Source organism: Sciurus vulgaris, assembly GCF_902686455.1.
Source record: "Sciurus vulgaris genome assembly, chromosome: 8".
Lineage (NCBI taxonomy): Eukaryota > Metazoa > Chordata > Mammalia > Rodentia > Sciuridae > Sciurus > Sciurus vulgaris.
In genome coordinates, this window is record NC_136468.1 from 120,857,256 (window position 1) to 120,878,428 (window position 21,173).

Below are 21,173 nucleotides of genomic sequence, written 5' to 3' on the forward strand. Positions count from 1 at the left end.
TATATATGATTAAGATGATTCTCGAAGCAAAGGATGAGATAAGAGAGCAAAAGCAGTCAATGAATGATAATACCAATAAGCTGAAAAAGCACCTGCAGGAAGCAAAAGATCATTTCAACAAAGAGATAGAGATTCTCAAAAAACACCAAACGGAAATCCTTGACATGAAGGAGACACTAAACCAAATAAAAAGCTCAATGGAAAATATCACAAACAGACTAGACCACTTGGAAGACAGAACCACAGACATTGAAGACAAAATATTTTATCTTGAAAATAAAGTCACCCAAACAGATAAGATGGTAAGAAATCATGAAGAGAATCTCCAAGAACTATGGGACATCATGAAAAGACCAAATTTAAGAATTATTGGGAATGGGAAAGGCACAGAGATACAAACCAAAGGAATGAACAACCTATTCAATGAAATAATATAAAATTTCCCAAACCTGAAGAATATAATGGAAAATCAAATACAAGAGGCTTACAGAACACCAATTGCACAGAATCACAACAGATCCACACCAAGGAACATTATCATGAAAATGGCTAACATTCAAAATAAAGATAGGATTTTGAAGGCCGCGAGAGAAATGCATCAGATTACATGTAGGGGAAGACCAATACGGATAGCAGCAGACTTCTCAACCCAGACTCCAAAAGCTAGAAGGGCCTGGACCAACATATTTCAAGCTCTGAAAGAACATGGTTGCCAACCAAGAATCCTATACCTAGCAAAACTAACCTTCATATTTGAAGATGAAATAAAATCGTTCCATGATAAACAAAAGTCAAAAGAATTTACAAATAGAAAGCAAGTGCTACAGAATGTTTTCAACAAAATATTCCATGAGGAGAAATGAAAAACAACAATGGAGGTCAGCAAAGGGAGGAACTACCTTAGAGGAAAAGCTCTCAAAGTAGAAATCAAGCCAACTAAAACACACACACACACACACACAAAAAGCCAAATGACTGGGAATACAAATCATATCTCAATAATAACCCTGAACGTTAATGGCTTAAACTCATCAATCAAAAGACACAGACTGGCAGAATGGATTAAAAAGAACGACCCAACAATATGCTGCCTGCAAGAGACTCATCTCATAAAAAAAGACATCCACAGGTGAAAGGATGGGAAAAAACCTACCACACACATGGACTCAGTAAAAAAGCGGGGATTTCCATCCTTATATCAGATAAAGTGGACGTAGAGCGAAAGTTAGTCAGAAGGGATAAAGAACGACATTTCATACTGCTTAAGGGAACCATAAAACAGGAAGACATTATGATAGTAAATATTTATGCCCCAAAAAATGGTGCATCCCTGTACATCAAACAAATCCTTCTCAATGTCAAGAATCACATAGACCACAACACAATAATTCTGGGCGACTTTAACGCACCGGTGTCACCACTAGATAGTTCTTTCAAACAAAATCCAACCAAAAAAAAACCATAGAACTCAATAACACAATCAATAACCTAGACAGAAATTATTCCAATAACTGGAGATTAAACAATATGCTACTACATGATGAATCATGATGAATGAATAACAGAAGATATTAGGAAGGAAATTAAAAAATTCTTAGAGGTAAATGAAAACAAAGAAACATCATATCAAAATCTCTGGGACACTATCAAAGCAGGACTTAGAGGGAAATTTATTTCATGGATCACATTTAATAAAAGAAGTAAAAGTCAACAAATAAATGACTTAACACTACAGCTCAGAGCCCTTGAAAAAGAACAGACCAGCACCAAAGGTAGTGGAAGACAGGAAATAGTTAAACTCAGACCTGAAATCAAGGAAATTGAAACAAAAGAAACAATACAAAAAATTAACAAAATAAATAGTTGGTTCTTTGAAAAAATAAACAAAATTGTTAAACATTTAGCCACACTAACAAAGAAGACGAGAGAAAACCCAAATCACTAAAATTCAGAATGAACAAGGAAATATCACAACAGACAGGATGGAAATACAAAACATAATTAGAAGCTATTTTGAAAATCTATACTCCAACAAAATAGAAAATTTCGAAGACATCAATAGGTTTCTAGAGACATATGAATTGCCTAAACTGAACAAGGAGGACATACACAATTTAAAAAGACCAATTTCAAGTAATGAAATAGAAGAGGTCATCAAAGGCCTACCAACAAAGAAAAGTCCGGGACCAGATGGGTTCTCAGCCGAGTTCTACAAAACCTTTAAAGAAGAGCTCATTCCAATACTTCTCAAAGTATTCCATAAAATAGAAGAGGAGGGAACCCTCCCAAACTCATTCTATGAAGAAAATATCACCCTGATACCTAAACCAGACAGACACTTTGAGGAAAGAAAATTCAGACCAATATTCTTAATGAACATCGATGCAAAAATTCTCAACAAAATTTTAGCAAATTGCATACAAAAACATATTAAAAAGATAGTGCACGATGATCAAGTGGTTTTCAACCCAGGGATGCAAGGTTGGTACAACATCAGGAAATCAATAAATGTCATTCACCATATCAATAGACTTAAAGTCAAGAATCACATGATTATTTCAGTAGATGCAGAAAAAGCATTTGATAAAATACAGCACCCCTTCATGCTCAAAACACTAGAAAAAATAGGGATAGTGGGAACATTCCTCAACATTGTAAAGGCCATTTATGCTAAGCCCATGGAGAATATCATTCTAAATGGTGAAAAACTGAAAGCATTCCCCCTAAAATCTGGAACAAGGCAGGGAGGCCCTCTTTCACCACTTCTATTCAACATCATTCTTGAGACTATAGCCAGAGCAATTAGACAAATCAAAGAAATTTAAGTGATACAAATAGGAAAAGAAGAACTCAAACTATCTCTATTTGCTGATGATATGATTATATACTTAGAGGAATCAGAAAATTCCACCAGAAAACTTTTAGAGCTCATAAGTGAATTCAGTAAAGTAGCGGGATATAAGATCAATGCACATAAATCTAATGCATTTTTATACATAAGTGATGAATTTTTGGAAAGAATAATCAGGAAAATTACCCCATTCACAATAGTCTAGAAAAAAATAAAATACTTGGGAATCAATCTCACAAAAGAGGTGAAAGACCTCTACAATGAGAACTACAGTACACTAAAGAAAGAAATTAAAGAAAACCTTAGAAGATTGAAAGATCTCCCATGTTCTTGGATGGGAAGAATTAATATTGTCAAAATGGCCATACTACCTAAAGTGCTATACAGATTCAATGCAATTCCAATTAAAATTCCAATGATGTACCTTACAGAAATAGAGCAAGCAATTATGAAATTCATCTGGAAGAATAAGAAACCCAGAATAGCTAAAGCAATCCTTAACAGGAAGAGTGAAAAAGGGGGTATCGAAATACCAGATCTTCAACTCTACTACAAAGGAATAATAAGAAAAACGGCATGGCATTGGTAACAAAAATACAAAGGTAGATCAATGGTACAGAATAGAGGACACGGACACAAACCCAAATAAATACAATTTTCTCATTCTAGACAAAGGGGCCAAAAATATGCAATGGAGAAAAGATAGCCTCTTCAACAAATGGTGCTGGAAGAATTGGAAATCCATATGCAACAGAATGAAACTAAACCCATATCTCTCACCATGCATGAAACTAAACTCAAAATGCATTAAGGACCTCAGAATCAGACCAGAGAGTCTGCATCTTATAGAAGAATAAGTAGGTCCAGATCTTCAACATGTTGGCTTAGGACCAGACTTCCTCAACAGGACTCCCATAGCACAAGAAATAAAAGCAAGAATCAACTGGGATAGATTCAAACTAAAGAGCATTCTCTCAGCAAAGGAAACTATCAGCAATGAGAAGAAAGAGCCTACAGAGTGGGAGAAAATCTTTGCCAATCATATTTCAGATAGAGCACTAATCTCCAGAATCTATAAAGAACTCTAAAAACTCTACACCAAAAATGCAAATGACCCAATCGACAAATGGGCTAAGGGAATGAATAGACACTTCACAGAAGAAGATGTACAAGCAATCAACAAACATATGGAAAAATGTTCAACATCTCTAGTAAAAAGAGAAATGCAAATCAAAACCACCCTAAGATTCCATCTCACCGCAATTAGAATAGCAATTATCAAGAACAGAAGCAACAATAGGTGTTGGGGAGGATGTGGGGAGAAAGGTACACTCATACATCGCTGGTGGGGCTGCAAATTAGTGCAGCCACTCTGGAAAGCACTGTGGAGATTCCTTAGAAAACCTGGAACGGATCCACCATTTGACCCAGGTATCCCACTCCTTGGCCTATAACCAAAAGACTTAAAATCAGCATACGACAGAGATACAGCCACATCAATGTTCATAGCTGCTCAATTCATAATAGGCAGACTGTGGAACCAACCTAGATGTCCTTCAATTGATGAATGGATAAAGAAAAGGTGGTATATATATACAATGGAATATTACTCAGCCATAAAGAATGATAAAATTATGGCATTTGCAGGCAAATGGATGAAATTGGAGAATACCATGCTAAGTGAAGCCAATCTCAAAAAAAACAGGTCAAATGATATCGCTAATAATTGGATGAGGACACATAATGGGGGGAGGGAGGGGTTAGTGTTAAGGTTGGAGTTAGGGTTAGTGAGGGGGGAAAAATGGAGGAAGGAAGGATTGTATAGAGGGAAACGAAGGGTGGGAGGGATGGGGGGAAGGGAAAGAATAACAGAATGAATCAAACAACATTACTCCATGTAAATTTATGATTACACAAATGGTATGCCTTTACGCCATGTACAAACAGAGAAACAACATGTATCCCATTTGTTTACAATTTAAAAAAATAAAAGAATTCCAATGCTATATCTCATAGAAACAGAGCAAGCAATCATGAAATTCACTAGGAAGAATAAGAGACCCAGAATAGCTAAAGCAATCCTTAGCAGGAAGAGTGGGCAGGGGTTATCATAATATCAGAACTCCAACTATAGTACAAAGCAATAGTTACAAAAACAGCATGGTATTGGCACCAAAATAGACAGGTAGATCAATGGTACAGAATAGAGGACACAGAGACAAACCCCAATAGATAAAGTTTTCTCAAACTAGGCAAAGGTGCCAAAAACATATAATGGAGAAAATACAGCCTCTTCAACAAATGGTGCTGGGAAAACTGGAAATCCATATGCAGTAAAATGAAATTAATCCCGTATCTCTCACCCTGCACAAAACTCAACTCAAAATGCATCAAGGACTTAGGAATTAGATCAGAGACCCTGCACCAAATAGAAGATAAACTAGGTCCAAATCTTCATCATGTTGGCTTAGAATCACACATCCTTAACAAGACTCCCAAAGCACAAGAAATCAAAGCAAGAATCAATAAATGGGATGGATTTGAATCTTTTTCTCAGCAAAGGATACAATCAATAGTGTGAAAAGAGAATCTACAGAGTGGGAGAAAATCTTTCCCTCATGAACTTCAGATAGAGCACTAATGTCCAAAATTTATAAAGCACTTACAAAACTTTACAACAAAAATACAAAGAACCCAATCAATAAATGGACCAAGGAACTGAACAGACACTTTTCAGAAGAAGACATATAGGTGATTAATAACTATATGAAAAAGTGTTCAACATCTCTAATAGAGATATGCAAATTAAAACAACTCTAAGATTTTATATTACTCCAATTAGAATGGCTATTATCAAGAACAGAAACAATAATAGATGTTGGTGTGGATGTGGGGAAATAGCACAGTTTTACTTTGCTAGTGGAGTTGCAAATTGGTGCAGCCACTCTGTCAAGCAGTGTCGAGAATCCTAAGAAAACTTGGAATGGACCCACCTTTTGACCCACTTATCCCACTCCTCAGTAAAAGGATTTAAATTAACATACTACAATAATGCAGCCACATCAATATTTATAGCAGCTCAATTTACAATAACTAGATTGTGGAACCAACCTAGATGCCTTTCAACAGATGAATGGATAAAGAAACTGTGGTATATATACTTGGTGGAATATTATTCAGCCATGAAGAAGAATAATATTATGGCATTTGCAGATAAATGGATGGAATTGGAGAATATTATGCTAAGGGAAATAAGCCAATCTTGAAAAACCAAAGACTGAATGTTTTCCCTGATAAGTGGATGATGATATATAATGGGGGTGGGTAGTTGGAGGGATAGAGAAAAATGGATGAAATTTATGTAGAGGGAAATGAGAGGGAGGTATGAAAAACGATGGAATGGGACAGACATCATTACCCTATGTACATGTATGATTACACAAATGTTAAGAATCTACATGGTGCGCAACCATAGAAATGAAATGATGCATCCCATTTGTGTATAATGACTCAAATAGAAGTCTGTAAAAAAATTAAAAAATTAAAAAAAGAAATGAAAAATGAGAGTAAAAACCAAGTCAGGTGCTGTGGTCTATGCCTGTAATCCCAGTGCCTAGAACTGAGGCAGAAGAATGGCGAGTTCAAAGCCAACCTCAGCAAAAGTGAAGTGCTAAGCAAACTGTCTTTGAATGAAATACAAAATAGGGCTGGGGATGTGGCTCAGGGATTAAGTGTCCCTGAGTTTCAATCCCCAGTATCAAAAAAAAAAAAAGTAAAAAAAAAGCAAAGGGAGGAACTACACTAATGGAAAACTCAAAGGAAAAACTAATTCAAATTAAAATCCATAAATAAATCAAAGTGATAGGGAATACAAACCATATCTCAATAATAACATCGTATATCAGTGACCTAAACTCATACATCAAAAGGCACAGGAAGGAAGATTGGATTAAAAAACAAGCCCCAAGAATATGCTGTCTCCTAGAGATTCACTGCATAGGAAACACATCCACAGAATAAAGGTGAAAGAATTGGAGAAACATGTCATTCCCATGGATTTCTTAAGCAGGGGACTCTGTACTCATATTGGATAAAGTAGACTTCAGTCAAAGTAGATCAGAGGGGACCAGGACGTTTATTTCATACTGAAAAAGGGAACAATACACCAATAAGACAAAACAATCTTTTTGAAAAAGGTTTTTAGTTGTAGATGGATCCAATACCTTTATTTTTATTTATTTTATTTATTTATGTGGTGCTGAGGATCAAACCCAGTGCCCCACATGCATGTGAGGCACATGCTCTACCACTGAGTCACAACCCCAGCCCAAGTCATAACAATCTTAAATATTGATGCCCAATAATGAAGCAGTACATACATCAAACTCTTCACCATTTCAAGAATCATATAGACCACAACACAATAATACCGCTGACTTTAACATGCCTCTCTCACCACTTGATAGATCTGCCAAACAGAAATTAAATAAAGAAGATACAGAACTAAAAAATACAATTAATAATTTAAATTTAACAGACATATGTAGAATATTTCATCTTTCAATAAGGGAACACTTTCTTCTGATCGGCACATAGATCCTTCTCTAAATTATATGATAGCCTATGCCACAAAGCAACTCTTGCAAATAAAAAAAAAGAGATAATATCATGAATTTTTTTGGATCATAAGGGAAAGAAATTGGAATCAATGAGAAAATGAAAAACAGAAGCTGCTCTAACAGCTGAAAACTAAATAATATACAATTGAATGACCAAGAGATAGCTGAAGAAATCAGGGATGAAGTAAAAAATAATACTTAAAGTTAAATAAGAAAAGTGACACAACTTATCAAAATCTCTGGGACTCTATGAAGATGGTTCTGAGAGGAAAATTCACTGCACTGAGCACATTGTTTAAAAGAATAGAAAGTTGCCAATTAAATAGCCCAAGTTTACATCTCAAAGCCCTAGAAAAAGAAGAGAAAATCAACAACAAAAACAGAAGACAGGAAATAATTAAAATAAGAACTGAAATTAATTAAAATGAAACAATAACAACAAAAATTTCAAAAAATTGAAATTGGTCCTTTGAAAAAAAATAAATAAAATTTACAAACCTTTAGCCAAGCTGATGAAGAGAAAAATAGAGAAATGTCCAATTACTTAAATTCGAAGTGAAAAGGGAAATATCTCCATGGACACCACTGAAATACAGAAGATAATGAGAAACGACTCTAAACATCTATACTCCAATAAAATAAAAAATCATGAAGACATCAGCAAATTTCTAGAGCCATATTACCTACCCAAATGGAATCAAGAGGACCTAGAAAATTTAAACAGCTCAATTTCAAGCAATGAAATTGAAGATACCATCAAAAGCCTACCAACAAAGAAAAGCCCAGGACCAGTTCTACAAAACCTTCAAAGAAGAATGTACACCAGTACTCCTCCAATTATTTCATGAAATGGAAAAGGAGGGAACCCTTCCAAACTCATTCTTTGAAGCTAGTATCATCATGATACCAAAATCAGACAAAGACACACCAAGGAAAGAAAACATCAGACCAATATCCCTCAGGAACATAGATGCAAAAATTCTCAATAAAATTCTGGCAAATTGCATACAAAAACATAGTGCAGTATGATCAAGTGCGGTTAACTCCAAGGATGCAAGTTTGGTTCAACACACAGAAATCAATAAATGTAATTAATCACATCAGTAGACTAAACAACAGGAATCACATGATCATCTCAATAGATGCAGAATTAGCTATTCACAAAATAGAGCATCCCTTCATGTTCAAAACACTAGAAAAACTAGGGATAGTAGGAAATTACCTCAACATTGTAAAAGCTACCCAAGGTCAACATCATTCTACATAGAGAAAATTGAAACATTCCCTCTAAAAAATGGAACAAGACAGGGATGCCCTCTTTCACCACTCCTATTCAACATAGACCTGGAAACTCTAGCCAGAGCAATTAGACAGAAGAAAGAAATTAAAGGGATATGAATAGGAAAAGAAGAACTCAAACTACCCTATATGCCAATGACATGATGATATATTTAAAAGACCCATAAAACTCTACCAGAAAGCTTCTATAACTCACAAATGAATTCAACAAAGTTACAGCATATAAAATTAACACTCATAAATCACTTGCATTCCTATATACCAATGATAATCAGCTGAAAGAGAAATCAGGAAAACTATCCCATTCACAATAGCCTTAAAAAATAATTTGGAAATCAACCTTACAAAAGAGGTGAAACACTTCTACAATGAAAACAACAGAACACTACAGAAAGAAATTGAAGAAGACATTAGAAAATGGAAAGATCTCCTATGTTCCTGGACAGTCAGAATGAATATTGTCAAATGGCCATACTACCAAAAGCACTATACAGATTTAATGCAATTCCTATGAAAATTCCAATGACATTCTTCAAAGAAACAGAAAAAGCAGTCATGAAATTCATTTGGAAAAACAAGAGGTCCAGAATAGCCTAAGCAATCCTTAGCACAGAAGGCATCACAATACCAGACATTTTATTATAGTATAGAGCTACAGTAACAAAACCAGCATGCTACTGGCACCAAAACCCACATGAAGACCAAGGGAACCAGACTAGAAGACACAGAGTCATACCACATAAATACAGGTATCTCATACTAGACAAAGGCACCATAAACATACTTTGGAAAAATGACAGCCTCTTCAACAAGTGGTGCTGGGAAAACTGGAAATCCATATGTAGTAGAATGAAATTGAACCACTATCTCTCAACCTGCACAAAACTCAACTCAGAGTGGACCAAGGACTTAGACATTCGATCAGAGATTCTGTGACTACTAGAAGACAAAGGAGGCCCAACTCTCCACCAGGCCAGCATAGGAACTGACTTCCTCAATAAGACTCCTCAAGCAATAGAAGTAAAATCAAGAATCAATAAATGGGATGGTATCAAACTACAAAGCTTCTCTACAGCAAAGGAAACAATCAAGAATGTGAACAGAGAGCCTCCAGAATGGGAGAAAATCTTTACAGCCTGCACCTCAGATAGATCATTAATCTCCAGGATGTACAAAGAACTCAAAAAACTTAACTCCAAAAACACAAAGAGCAGTCACCTAAAACCAATATTGCATTTCTTTTGTTTGTTTGAGAGTTTCTTTATTTTTCCTATTTTCTATTTTTAATTTTTTTCTAATTAGTAATACATGAAAGTTCCATGCATTTTGTCATACTAAGCAGAAGAAGTGAAACCCCCAAATACAAATTCACTGATAAACACTGCATTTTTATGAACATAACTGTGCATAAAAGCAGGAGCTTATAACCTTGAACAGCGAAAAAAACTGCACTTTTATACCCCTAAAGTATATTATTTACATAACTTTCCTATCTTCATATATGAATACACAACCAGTGTAACTCCACATCATGTAAAACTAAAAGAATGGGAAGTTATACTTCATGTGTAACTAATATGTCCAAATACACTCTATGTAATGTACACCTAAAAAGAAGAAATAAAAATTTTTAAAAATTATACCATTTAGATTTAGAAGTGTTGTGATAGTATACTACTTAAGTTCTGGACTTTCATAAGATACTTGGTCAAGCAGTAATTTTGAAACAAACATACTTTCCCTTCAAAGTCAATTCAATCTAATAAACAGGAGTCATTTTATATATGTGACTGTGAATATCAAGGATGCATATTATTTCTGTTAACAATTTAGTGTTTGAAAAATTACTAAGCATGCTTCAGTCAATTTGGTTAAGTAAATCTACCTTAAAAATCGCAAATGAGAAAAAACACATCAAAAGTTTCTGAGAAAACCTTACTGTCCAAATTGACATGTAATATAAATGTATAACACATATTTCAAAGAAACAACAGGAGAAAAGGAGTGTAAAATATATCATAAATAAGTTCTCATTAATTACTTGTGGAAATGACACTATTTTGATATAGCTGATTAGATAACATTATTAAAATAAATATGTATGATTTTTTTAACTTTAATGAGATTAGTATATGCTGAATGCCATTCTTTGTATTACTATTAGAAGTTGCTGGACTGAAGCTGTCAGGTAGCAGGAGTTTTTGGTTCCCCTTGTGCCCAAAGCTTCATCTCCAGCTATGGGACATACATGTGAATACTGGGAGAGTATCTGATACTGGAAAATTGGAGACATCAGGCAGGACCACCTGCCAATGCAGAGTACTGAGACTTAGCCCTGCTATGGCTCCTTCCAAGATGCAAAATATCCACTATGCAGTGTCCACTGCTGAGCTGTCTAACCTCATGACTGGTCAATCACACAGTTCTGGCCTCATGTTCAAGTGATGACTGATGTTGTTTTGTACCTACAAGCACTTGGGTTTGCACCATGAGCTATTTTTCAAAAGGTGTTTAATTCTGTACAGCAGGTGACACTACTGTTCCCAAATTCCCGTGGTCTACACTGGGATTTGCTAGGGGTTCTTGACCTAAACACAAGCTCATGAATCCTATCACCAGTTCTTCTATTAGCATAACACTGTGGAATATGGTCACACACTCTCACCTCGGAATACATACCCAAATGTCAATTTCCAATGTCACACATATATACTGGCCACCACGGAGATGGACATTGACTCCAGAGAGGCTACTGGCCCGGAATCACCCTTGCCCGTTTCTTCTCTCTGGCACCAGCCCCAAGGTGGCAGGCTGAGTGAGCTGCAGAGTGTGGAGTTTGGTCAATGTGATCTGGGAAATGGTAATAACAGATTACCTGATGATGGAGATGATGAATGTCAAAAATATCTTGAGCAAACTGTCCAAATTCTGCAGGATCTCCAACCACCTCCAGAGGCTGCGAGAAGAAGAAATTAGCACAGGGAAGATCTTTGGACCCAGAGGACTTATCGTTAAACAGCCTGAAGCAGAAACTGGATATATAATAATGGCACCAGCCAGGGCTCAATGACACATAAAAAGGAGGAGGAGCAGAATAGACCAAACCCAACTGGGAGCATCAGAATGAAGATTTCCATGTGCAAATCACTGTGGAAGATGCTCAGAGCAGAGCAGAAATAAAACAGAAGAGAAGTTGAAGAAGTGAAGAAACTACTGGTACCTGCAACAAGAGGAGAAGACAGCCTGAAGAAGATGCAGCTGATGGAGATGGGGATTCCAAATGACACCTAGAGAGATGCCAACATTAAATCACCAGCCTTTGGCTTTTCTCTTGCAGCAACAGCCCAGGCTGCTTCTAGGATCATAACTAGGCCTATTTCTGTCATCCCAACAGCTACCCTGAGTACTCCTACTCAGCTGGCCCTACCATTATGCCTTTGATCAGACAAATACAGATGGCTGATATGCTAAATGGAGTTCCTCATCCAACTGCTGCTATAGTTCCTCCAGGGCCTGAGCTTGGGTTGATCTACACACCCTACCAATAACCTTACACACTGGCACCAGGTACATCAATCCTTGACTACCCTATTGAACCCTGGGATGTATTAGATGCAGTGGCTACTAAAGTTCAAAGGCAAGACGTGTGTCCATCATTACCAAAGGATTGTGACCAAAGGCTGAGCTGCCACTGGCAACTAACCTGTGAACTTCTGATCTCTGAACACTTCACCCAGTGATGACCTGACAACACTTGCCTGCTAAACAGTGGCCTTTGCTTGCCTGTGGTCAGTGCAGTGAGCTGAGGCACTTGTCTCTTTTTCTTACCATCTAACCAAACAAAAGACAAAGAATATGTTTTCCTGTAATTCACCTCCCCACGCCCTCCCCAAGCCCCACCCTGTTTGGATGAAAGTGTTTCTACAACCTGCCCTGAATAGTAGGAAAGTATTAAGGCCCAAATCTTCCCAGAGCACTGATCATTTTTCAGTGTCTCACCCCAAGTGAATGGTAAGAAGGGAGACAGATGACCCTTATGTACTGAGTGACAGGAGGCAGTTACTGTCAGAGACTTCTAGGAAACTTTTCTTCTCATAGGGAAGTCACTCTCTCTGAATGAACTATGTGATGATGCATCATGCATGAACCTTCTTCAGTCAGGTAAATCCCTGGCGAAGTGATTCAAAGAGGATTCAAGTGGGCGCCCCCGGGCGGGTCGCCCTGGGGCAGCCGCAGCCCACACTCACCATCAGGAGCGTGAAGCCAGTCAGATGGATGTCCAAGGCAGAATAAGAGAGATCTTTGCTGAGACTATACGGGAAGAATTGGCCCCTGATCAGCAACATTTATCAACAGAAGATTTGATAAAAGCCCTTAGACATAGAGGAATCATTGATGATGTGATGAAAGAACCTAGTTTTGTTACTCACAATGTTGATCAAGAACTTCCTTCCTCTCCAAAATAACCTGTTGGTTTTGATAAACAATCAACACTAAAAAAAAAAACTAATATTGATCCAACACGGAGGTATCTTTACCTTCAGGTTTTGAGTGGAAAAGCTTTCTTGTAACATCTTCAAGAACCTGAGCCTTTACCAGGACAAGTTTGTTCAACTTTTACTTTATGTTTACATTATTGGAATCAACTTTTCCATTCTAAATCTGTTCCATGTGCCTCCGAACCGGATTTTCATGATGGCTTTTTACTTGAAGTACACAGAGAAAGCTTAGGCGGTGGAACTAGAATGGCCGATTCAACAACAATGTTATCAATAAGTGATCCAATCCATATGGTGCTAATCAAAACTGACATATTTGGTGAGACCACTTTAGTAGCATCCTATTTTCTGGAATGGAGATCAGTTTTGGGCTCAGAAAATGGAGTAACCAGTCTGACTGTGGAGCTTATGGGTGTAGGCACAGAATCAAAAGTTTCTGTGGGAATTTTAAATATAAAACTTGAAATGTATCCACCACTCAATCAAACGTTATCTCAAGAAGTGGTGAATACACAGCTTGCCTTGGAACGTCAGAAAACTGCAGAGAATGAGCGGTTATTTCTTGTGTATGCCAAGCAATGGTGGAGAGAATATTTGCGAATTCGACCCTCACACAACTCATGGCTGATGAAAATTTTTGCACAGGATGAAAATGGAATAAATAGACCTGTCTGTTCCTACATTAAACCACTTCAAGCTGGCCAGCTTCTGGATACTCCAGGCAGCAAGATTTGTTAATGTCCTTGGTTATGAACCAGCCCGTTACTGGAGGAGGAGGTAAACAGGAACAGTGGTGCACTCTGCTGGCCTTTCTCTGTAGAAACAAGGGTGACTGTGAAGATCATGCACACCTTCTGTGCAGCCTCCTTCTTGGATATGGATTAGAAGCCTTTGTCTGTGTTGGGACTAAGACAAAAGCAGTACCTCATGCATGGGTTATGACTTGTGGAACTGATGGAACCATCACTTTTCGGGAGAGTTTAACAGGACACAGATGGACACACTACCTTTATTTATTTTATGTGATGCTAAGGATTGAACCCAGTGCCTCACATGTGCTAGGCAAGAGCTCTACCCCTGAGCTACAACCCCAGCCCCATCATCTCATCTTTAAATGCCGAATGTTATAAAGACATAGCCCTGGATTACCTTCTTGTTTCCCTGGGTTCATTCTTCCTGGCTAATAATCATTTTGATGTTCCTTGGAAATTGTCAACCCTCTGACGCAGTAGAAACCTGTATATTTGATTTGAATGATGAATCCAAATGGAAACCCATGAGTGAATAAGCAATTAAATCTGTGTGTGCTCCAGGAGCAACAACATCCCTTCCTCCCTTCCCACCTCTGTGTGCATCCACAATTGATGCATCTGTCACAAGTAATGAAATAGAAATGCAACTGAGGCTCCTGGTGTCAGAACACAGGAAGGATCTTGGCCTCACAACTGTTTGGGAAGACCAGCTTTCCTATCTTTTATCATCAGCTTTGGCTTCTTACGAATTCGAGCGTACCACAAATATATCTGCAGGCAATGAAGAGTTTCAGGATGCCATAAGGAGGGCGGTGCCTGATGGTCACACATTCAAAGGGTTCCCAATACATTTTGTGTATAGAAATGCAAGGCGTGCATTTGCCACGTGTCTTTGATCCCCTTTTTGTGAAGAAATAATCTGTTGTCGTGGAGACCAAGTGCAACTGGCAGTTCGCGTCCAAGTGTTTACTTACCCTGAATCCGCATGTGCTGTTTGGATCATGTTTGCTTGTAAATATTGCTCTGTATTATAGGACTAACATTTCCATAAGAATTATACCTGTGTTTTACTGGAATTTTACACATTATGTATTACTATCTGTTTGGAGGGTTTTTTTTTTTATTTTAGCGTCATAATCTGATTTGGATGTCTTATTTCAATTTTGTATAGACCTGACAATGTTTCAAAAAATCATGATGTATGTATTTAAAGTATAAGGATGAAAAGCTTGTAAAATTCTTAGTTGAATTTAGTATAAATTAAGTATATATTCTATTTTAATAAATGCTACATTATTTACAGATAATAAAAGAGGATTCAAAGTTTGATATGCTGTTCAGTCACTGCAGTACCCCCAAAGGTCAGAAGATGCAACTTTTGTAATATTGCCTGCCACGTTTGAAGTATTAGAAGATTGTGCCATGAGAGAAAAACGTAAGTGGATTTGAAAAGTAATGCAAAGAACAAAACTACAACAGTATATTTATTTTTATTTTTTTAAATTTATTTTTATTGCAAACATATGGGATACATGTTGTTTCTGTTTGTACATGGAGTAACAGCATACCATTTGCGTAATCATACATTTACATAGGGTAATGATGTTTGATTCATTCTGTTATTTTTTCCTTCCCCCCCATCCCTCCCACCCCTCTTTCCCCTCTATACAGTCCCTCCTTCTTCCATTCTTGCCGCCCTCCCACCCCCCATTATGTGTCATCATCCGCTTATCAGTGAGATCATTCCACCTATGGTTTTTGAGATTGGCTTATCTCACTTACTATGATATTCTCCAATTTCATGCATTTGCATGCAAATGTCATAATTTTATTATTCTTTATAGCTGAGTAATATTCCATTGTTTATGTGTGTATATACACATACACACATACACACACACACACACACACACACACACACACACACACACACACACATATATATCACGGTTTCTTCATCCATTTATCAATTGAAGGACATCTAGGTTGGTTCCACAGTCTGGCTATTGTGAATTGAGCAGCTATGAACATTGATGTGGCTGTATCTCTGTAGTATGCTGATTTTAAGTCCTTTCGGTATAGGCTGAGGAGTGGAATAGCTGGGTCAAATGGTGGGTCCATTCCAAGTTTTCTAAGGAATCTCCACACTGCTTTCCAGAGTGGCTGCACTAATTTGCAGCCCCACCAGCAATGTGTGAGTGTACCTTTTCCCCCACATCGTCTCCAACACCTATTGTTGCTTGTGTTCTTGATAATCGCCATTCTAATTGGGGCGAGATGGAATCTTAGGGTAGTTTTGATTTGCATTTCTCTTATTACTAAAGATGTTGAACATTTTTTCATATGTTTGTTGTTTGCTTGTAGATCTTCTGTGAAGCGTCTGTTCAGATCCTTAGCCCATTTGTTGATTGGGTTATTTGTATTTTTCTTCTAGAGTTTTTCAAGTTCTTTATATATTCTGGAAATTAGTGCTCTATATGAAGTATGAGTGGCAAAGATTTTCTCCCACTCTGTAGGATCTCTCTTCGTATTGCTGATAGTTTCCTTTGCTGAGAGAAAGCTTTTTAGTTTGAATCTGTATCAGTTGTTGATTCTTGCTTTTATTTCTTGTGCTATGGGAGTCCTGTTAAGTAAGTCTGATCCTAAGCCAACAAGTTGAAGATTTGGACCTTCTTTTTCTTCTATAAGAGGCAGGGTCTCTGGTCTGATTTCAAGGTCCTTGATCCATTGTGAGTTGATTTTTGTGCAGGGTGAGAGATAGGGGTTTTTTTCATTCTGTTGCATATGGATTTCCAGTTTTCCCAGCACCATTTGTTGAAGAGGCTATCTTTTCTCCATTGCATATTTTTGGCACCTTTGTCTAGTATTAGGAAATTGTATTTATTTGGGTTTGTGACCGTGTCCTCTATTCTGTACCATTGATCTACCTGTCTATTTTGGTGCCAATACCATGCCGTTTTTGTTACTATTGCTTTGTAGTACAGTTGAAGTTCTGGTATTGCGATACCCCCTGTTTCATTCTTCCTGCTAAGGATTGCTTTAGCTATTCTGGGTTTCTTATTCTTCCAGATGAATTTCATCTTGCTTGCTCTATTTCTGTAAGGTACATCATTGAGATTTTAATTGGAATTGCATTGAATCTGTATAGCACTTTAGGTAGTATGGCATTTTGACAATATTAGTTCTGTCTATCCAAGAACATGGGAGATCTTTCCATCTTCTAATGTCTTCCTCAATTTCTTTCTTCAATGTTTTTTAGTTTTCATTGTAGAGATCTTTTACCTCTTTGGTTAAATTGATTCCTAAGTATTTTATTTTTTTGGAGGCTATTGCAAATAGAGTTCTTTTCTTCATTTCCCTTTCAACTGTTTCGTTGCTTGCATATAAAAATGCTTTAGATTTATGCATGTTGATTTTATAGCCTTCTATTTTGCTGAATTCATTGATAAGATCTAGAAGTTTTCTGGAGGAGGTTTTGGGATCCTCTAAAAATAGAATCATGTCATCAGCAAATAGTGACAGCTTAAGTTCCTCTTTTCCTACTCATATCCCTTTAAATTCTTTAGTCTGCCTAATTGCTCTGGCTAGAGTTTCGAGGTCAATATTGAATAGAAGTGGTGAAAGAAGACATCCCTGTCTTGTTCCCATTTTTAAAGGAAATGGTTTCAGTTGTTCTCTATTAAGAATGATGTTGGCCATGGACTTACAATAAATAGCCTTCAGGTATGTTCCTACTATCCCTATTTTTTCTAGTGTTTTGAGCATGAGGGGGTGTTGTATTTTGTCCAACGCTTTTTCTGTATCAACTGAGATAACCATATGATTCTCAAGTCTATTGATATGATGGATTACATTTATTGATTTACGGATGTTAAAACATCCTTGCATTCCAGGAATGAACCCCACTTGATCATGGGGCACAATTTTCTTAATATGTTTTTGGATATGGTTTGCCAATATTTTGTTAAGATCTTTGCATCTACATTCATCAAGGATATTGGTCTAAAATTTTCTTTCCTTGATGTGTCTTTTCCTGGTTTGGATATGGGGGTGATATTAGCTTCATAGAATGAGTTTGGTGATATTAGCTTCATAGAATTCCTTTTCTGTTTCCTGGAATACTTTGAGAAGTATTGGAATGAGTTCTTCTTTGAAGGTCTTGTAGAACTCGGCTGAGAATCCATCTGGTCCTGGGCATTTCTTGGATGGTAGATTTTTAATGGCTTCTTGTATTTCATTGCTTGATATTCATCTGTTTAAATTGTGTATGTCCTCCTGGTTCAGTTTGGGAGAAGCATATGTCTCTAGAAATTTGTCAATGTCTTTGGTAATCTCTACTTTGTTGGAATACAGATTTTCAAAGTAGCTTCTCATTATGTTCTGTATCTCAGTGGTCTCAGTGGTGTCTTTCATGATATTTCCTTTTTCATCACGAATTTTAGTAATTTGAGTTTTCTCTCTCCTTCTCTGTGTTAGTGTGGCTAAGGGTTTGTCTATTTTGTTTACTTTTTCAAAGAACCAACTTTTTATTTTGTCAATTTTTTGAATAGTTTCTTTTGTTCAATTTCATTGATTTCAGCTCTGATTTTAATTATTTCCTGTCTTCTACTAATTTGCTGTTATTCTGTTCTTCTTTCTCTAGGGCTTTGAGCTGTAACGTTAGGTCATTTAGTTGTTGACTTTTCATTCGTTTCTGGAATGCGCTCCATGCAATGAATTTTCCTCTTAGTACTGCTTTCATAGTGTCCCAGAGATTTTGGTATGTTGTATCGTCATTCTCATTGACCTCTAAGAATTTTTTTATCTCCTCCCTGATGTTTTTTGTTATCCATGTTCCATTCAATAGCATATTATTTAGTCTCCAGGTGTTGGAGTAATTTCTGTTTTTTATTTTGTCATTGATTACTATTCTCAGTCCATTATGATCTGAGAGAACACAGTATTTCTATTTTTTTGCATCTCCTAAGGGCTGCTTTGTGGCATAACATATGGTGTATTTTCAAGAAGGTTCCATGTGCTGCTGAGAAGAAAGTGAATCCACTCATTGACAGATGGAATATTCTATATATGTCTATTAAGTCTAAGTTATTGATTGTGTTATTGAGTTCTATGGTTTCTTTGGTTGGTTTTTGTTTGGAAGATCTATCTAGTGGTGACAGCAGTGCATTAAAGTCACCCAGAATTATTGTGTTGTGGTCTATGTGTTTCCTGAAATTGAGTAGGATTTGTTTGATGTACAGGGATGCACCATTGTTTGGGGCATAAATATTTACTATCGTTATGTCTTCCTGATTTATGGTTCCCTTAAGCAGTATGAAATGTCTTTCTTTATCCCTTCTGGCTAACTTTGTCTTGAAGTCCACTTTATCTGATATAAAGATGGAAACCCCCACTTTTTTACTGAGTCCATGTGCGTGGTAGGTTTTTTCCCATCCTTTCCCCTTTAGTCTGTGGATGTCCTTTTCTATGAGATGAGTTTCTTGCAGGCAGCATATTGTTGGGACTTTCTTTTAAATTATGCCAGTCTATGTCTTTTGATTGATGAGTTTAGGCCATTAACGTTCAGGGTTATTATTGAGATATGATTTGTATTCCCAGTCATTTGGCTTATTTTTGGTGTTTAAGTTGGCTTGGTTTCTCCTTTGAGTGGTTTTTCTCTAAGGTAGTTCCTCCCGTTGCTGACCTCCATTGTTGTTTTTCATTTCCTCCTCATGGAATATTTTGTTGAGAACATTCTGTAGCACAGGCTTTCTATTTGTAAATTCTTTTAACTTTTGTTTATCATGGAAGGATTTTATTTCATCTTCAAATCTGAAGGTTAGTTTTGCTGGATATAGGATTCTTGGTTGGTACCATGTTCTTTCAGAGCTTGAAATATGTTGTTCCAGGCCCTTCTAGCTTTCAGATTCTGGGTTGAGAAGTTGGCTGCTATCCGTACTGGTCTCCCCCGATATGTAATCTGATGCTTTTCTCTCGCGGCCTTCAAAATCCTGTCTTTATTTTGAATGTTAGGCATTTTCATTATAATGTGCCTTGGTGTGGACCTGTTGTGATTCTGTGCATTTGGTGTTCTGTAAGCCTCTTGTATTTGAGTTTCCATTTCATTGCTCAGGTTTGGGAAATTTTCTGCTATTATTTCATTGAATAGGTTGTTCATTCCTTTGGTTTGTATCTCTGTGTCTTCCCCAATCCCAATAATTCTTAAATTTGGTCTTTTCATGATGTCTCATAGTTCTCTGAGATTCTGTTCATGTTTTCTTACCATCTTCTCTGTTTGATCGACTTTATTTTCAAGAGTAAATATTTCGTCTTCATTGTCTGAGGTTCTGTCTTCCCAGTGGTCTAGTCTTTTGGTAATGATTTCCATTGAGTTTTTTTTGTTGTTGTTGTTGTTGTTTTTTTTGGAGAAAACCACTTTTAATTGAAAAATAAAGCAATGCATCTCAAATAAGACTCTGTTTAAACAAACAACATAAAGTGTAATATGTTGAGAGAAAAAGCTCTCCTAAGTGGTATTGTGAAATTTAGGTATCAGTATTAATACAGTTTCCCCCCTTTATCCTGACAAATATTTAAAATAAGAACTATTCCTCATGAACCTAATTTCCATGAATTAAATGTGTACAGGCTTATCCCTATTTTCAACCCACTGACAAAAGGAGGTGAGATTTTAAACAATTATTTCCACACTTGAGTTCCCAGAGAAAAGCAAATACCAAAGTAAATATTTTCCCTATGAAAAATCTTATATGGAAAACACACTAGACTACTAATATTCAACTCATTCACAAAATTTCAAAACACAATTCATCAAGATGACCTCTACAACAACTTTCCTTTAAAGAAGTTTGCAAATTTCAGAATGGTTTAGGTTGACATATCAGACATATTGAACTTTGAAAGAAACTACTACTAAAGTTATTGCTTTAAACTTGAAAAAAAAAAAACTATGGTCAAACTACCTTTCTAAAAAGAACTCATACAGTTGTTCTTAAAATTATACTCGTGTTAACTGCAGAGAAAATGTTAAAGCATATAATAAACATCACTCTTAGAATAACAGAACAAAGGCATTCAGAAGTATGGCTTTTTGTGTGATTGTTATTATTATCTATAAATAAAGTCATTGCTGTTTGACTGAAAAAGGTTTTTA

At 36.6% G+C, this 21,173-nt stretch overlaps 1 protein-coding gene and 2 pseudogenes across 4 annotated transcripts in view; all 3 read left to right on the forward strand.

The window, feature by feature from the left end:
* Window positions 1-12,471, forward strand: part of LOC306668894 (KH domain-containing RNA-binding protein QKI-like) — a 125,035-nt pseudogene extending 112,564 nt beyond the window's left edge. The window contains exon 3 of the transcript in view: window positions 11,868-12,471. The product of the transcript in view is annotated as a KH domain-containing RNA-binding protein QKI-like (transcript). The remainder of the gene's footprint in view (window positions 1-11,867) is intronic.
* The window catches only part of LOC306667255 (immunoglobulin lambda-1 light chain-like), a 759,848-nt gene that overhangs the window by 399,877 nt on the left and 338,798 nt on the right, over window positions 1-21,173 (forward strand). The gene's annotated exons all lie outside the window — the stretch shown is intronic.
* LOC306667281 (centrosomal protein of 76 kDa-like) lies at window positions 13,041-15,320 on the forward strand (annotated as a pseudogene). Its single transcript has 2 exons — window positions 13,041-14,323; window positions 14,407-15,320. The product of its transcript is annotated as a centrosomal protein of 76 kDa-like (transcript).